Below are 3,270 nucleotides of genomic sequence, written 5' to 3'. Positions count from 1 at the left end.
GGCTTCTAGTCAAAAACTACTCTACCACCTGGCCTGAGGCAAGGACAATGGGTCAGTAGCAGTTTCCAGACTTCCCCAGCAACAGTTTCCAGTCCCCACACCCTAGGAATAGTTCTGGAATGTCCCTAGAGAAAGACTCAACATATTTAGAGGTCACCTACCCTACAATTCCCTTAGTGTGTTTTAAATCAGGTCTGCAAGCTCACTTCTGTTTCTCCATCTTGGAATGAGAGACCCCAGCATGCTGGACTTCTGCAAAATAAAACACTCTTTTATTTACATACTATGAGTCTGGGGTATCCTTCTTCAGTGAATCATGGATGCTAACAATATAATAAATGGACTGAGTTTCTAGGCTGCTTCTAAGTCTCCATTAGAACCCGAGGCCCACCTGACCCATTTTTCTGTACATATGTCTGTGTGTCTGTTCTTTCTTCTTGTCCTTGTCACCCATCATATCAAGTCCAAAGCTGAGCAAGTCTCAAAAAGCATGGGGAGGCCATGGGGATTTTTCATTAATAGAAAGCTCCTGGAGGCTCTCTATTTGTATATTATAGCACAACATAGCTATGTATGGCTATGCCCAGGTTCCTATTCCCTTTCAAGAGATTACATCCTTTCAAATGGTCCTACTAGGTGATCATGGCTCTCTTACCCTCTTGCTCAGAAGCCCTGGGTGTCAGTCACAACAGTGAGACAGAGGCCCACCTGTGACTTCTCAGAAAAAAATGTTCCAGTATGCAAAAAGTAGAAAGAAACTTAATCATATCAGGGAATATTTAGATTCTTATTATAAAAAGAAGTATTACTAAGTAAAATTATGAATGTTCCTACCCTGGGAAAAAATAAGAACAAAGCTGTTTTTCCATGGCTTTCTGGTACTTTTAAGTGTGGCTCTCTGTACTAGCATAGACACATACCAGGTCTTTGCAAGGCTCCAGTTGGTAGAGCAGGCTCTCAGAAAATGGGAGCAGGCACAGGTAATCTTCATGCCTGTGACCTCACAGCTGCTATAGGTAGCACTGGTGGCCTAGGCAACGGACCCAGGCAGAGATGAAGGTACCCCCTCCCTCTTTTTTTCTGAGCAACCTCACAGTCTGGCACTCACCAGGGCCCTGCTGAGCTGTAAAGTCATTCCAGAGGAGTGTGTGTTTACAGAGATTCCAGTGCAGCAGGGGACATCTCAGAATGCCAGGTCAGACCAAGAAATCCTTGTGTCTGCTCTCAACACCTGCCCTGCCTTCCTCTTTCCCTTCCATGCTCCATGCTCCCCATCCTTGTCCTTCTCTGGGTCTGGTGGTGACCTTGTTGAAGCTCTCAGGGACACTAGGTGTCAAGTTAAGATCTAGCGAAGCCAAGGGCAGAAGGGAAGTGGAAAGAAAACATGTCTGGAGAATAAGAGAAAGAAGGAAGAATGAGATGAGTGTGTCTGTCTGTCTGTCCATCTGTCTATGTCTATGTGTGTGTCAGTGTGTCCGTGTGTATCTATGTGAGTGTGTCATTGTGTGTGTACCAGTGTGTGTGTAGATGTACGTATGTATGTATGTATGTACCTGTGTATGTGCATCAATGTGTGTGTCTGTGTGTCTCTATGTGTGTGTCTATGTGCCAGTATGTGTGTATCTGTTTCTATGGGTACCTGTGTATCTGTTTGTGTGTCAGTGTGTGCATGTGTCAGCATGTGTATACATGTGTCATATATACCATCTCTAGTCTGAGACCACTCAGAATCCTAGGGAAAGGTCAGAAAATGCCTATTATGATAAAGCTGCTGCCGAGGCATTTGATGTAGGCAGTAGGAAATTGGTTCAATGTCATCGAAACTCTTACCTTAACCCCAAATATTGTTTTTAAACCAGAGAGAAGATTAAACTTAGAGTCATATATTAGTCTGAGTCTTCACTAGTGTGGCCACATTGCTTCTTCAGGCTTCCGTTTGCCATAATGAGAATAGTTTCACAGCTCTGGATAAGCCCAGGGCTGAGAGAAGGATGAAATAAGATACTATGTGGGCACAACACCCACAGGAAGCTCCACTCCCAGGTACTCTGACACACCCAGGATCAGAGGTGAACAGGAACCAACATCTGTCCCAACACTGGGAGTAACTGGGACCATCGGGACCAGGCACACAGGAACTCCACCAGCCCAGTAACTTGGGTTCCTTCTGATCTATTTGGGCTGGGGTCCAGAGCAGACCTTGGCAGCATGCTCTGCAGCCAGTCCCACAACACCCAGAGGAAGCTCCACTCCCAGGCATTCTGACAACACCTAGGATCAGAGGTGAGGAGGAACCAACATCTGTCCCAGCTGGGAGTAACTGGGACCAGAGGGACCAGGCACACAGGAACTCTGCCAGCCCAGTGACTTGGGTTCCTTCCAGTCTGTCTGGGTTAGTGTTCTGAGCAGACTTTGGGCACAAGCTATGCAGCCAGTCCCACAACACACAGAGAAAAAGCCACACTCCCAGGTGATCTAACAATCCCAGGATCCCAGGATCACAGAATCACAGGATCACAGAGACAGCTTGACTCTGAGGAGTTCTGACACAACCAGGATCACAGGAAGCACAGGCTCCAGTCAGATTTAGCAAGGGCAGGTAGCACTAGAGTTAATCAGATGGCGGGGGAGGGAGGGTCAAGTGTAAGAAAATACACAACACAAACCAAGGTCACTTGCCATCATCAGAACCCAATTCTCCCACCATAGCAAGCAAGTCCTGGATACACCATCACACTGGAAAAGCAAGATTCAGATATAAAATCACTTATCACGATGATGATACAGGACTTTAAGAAAGACATAAATAGCACTCTCAAAGAAATACAGGAGAACAGAGGTAAAGAGCTAGAAGCTCTTAAAGAGGAAACACAAAATTCTTTAAAGAGCTACAGGAAAACACAATCAAACAGGTGAAGGAAATGAGCAAAACCATCCAGAATCTAAAAATGGAAATAGAAACAATAAAGAAATCAGAAAGAGAGACAACCCTGGAGATACAAAACCTAGGAAAGAAATCAGGAGCCATAGATGCAAGCATCACCAACAGAATACAAGAGATAGAAGAGAGAATCTCAGGGGCAGAAGATACCATCAAAAACATTGACACAACAGTCAAAGAAAATGCAAAAATCAAAAAACTCCAAACCCAAAACATCCAGGAAATCCAGGGTGCACTGAGAAGACCAAACCTAAGGATAACAGGTATAGAAGAAAGTGAAGACTCCCAATGTAATGGGCCAGTAAATATCTTCAACAAAATTATAGAAG

General features: G+C 44.9%; 1 long non-coding RNA gene across 7 annotated transcripts in view; it reads right to left on the bottom strand.

Moving 5' to 3' along the window:
• Positions 1 to 966, bottom strand: part of LOC116085059 — a 122,943-nt gene extending 121,977 nt beyond the window's left edge. For all 7 annotated transcript variants that reach the window (XR_004116386.1, XR_004116388.1, XR_004116387.1 and 4 more), the window contains exons 1-2: positions 921 to 966; positions 162 to 252 (exon numbers count right to left, since the gene is read on the bottom strand). This is a non-coding gene — a long non-coding RNA (uncharacterized LOC116085059). The remainder of the gene's footprint in view (positions 1 to 161; positions 253 to 920) is intronic.
• Between the last annotated feature and the right edge of the window lie 2,304 nt (positions 967 to 3,270).

Source organism: Mastomys coucha, unplaced genomic scaffold (genome assembly GCF_008632895.1).
Source record: "Mastomys coucha isolate ucsf_1 unplaced genomic scaffold, UCSF_Mcou_1 pScaffold9, whole genome shotgun sequence".
NCBI lineage: Eukaryota > Metazoa > Chordata > Mammalia > Rodentia > Muridae > Mastomys > Mastomys coucha.
Note: the sequence above shows the minus strand (reverse complement) of the source record. Positions and strands in the feature narration are given on the sequence as shown.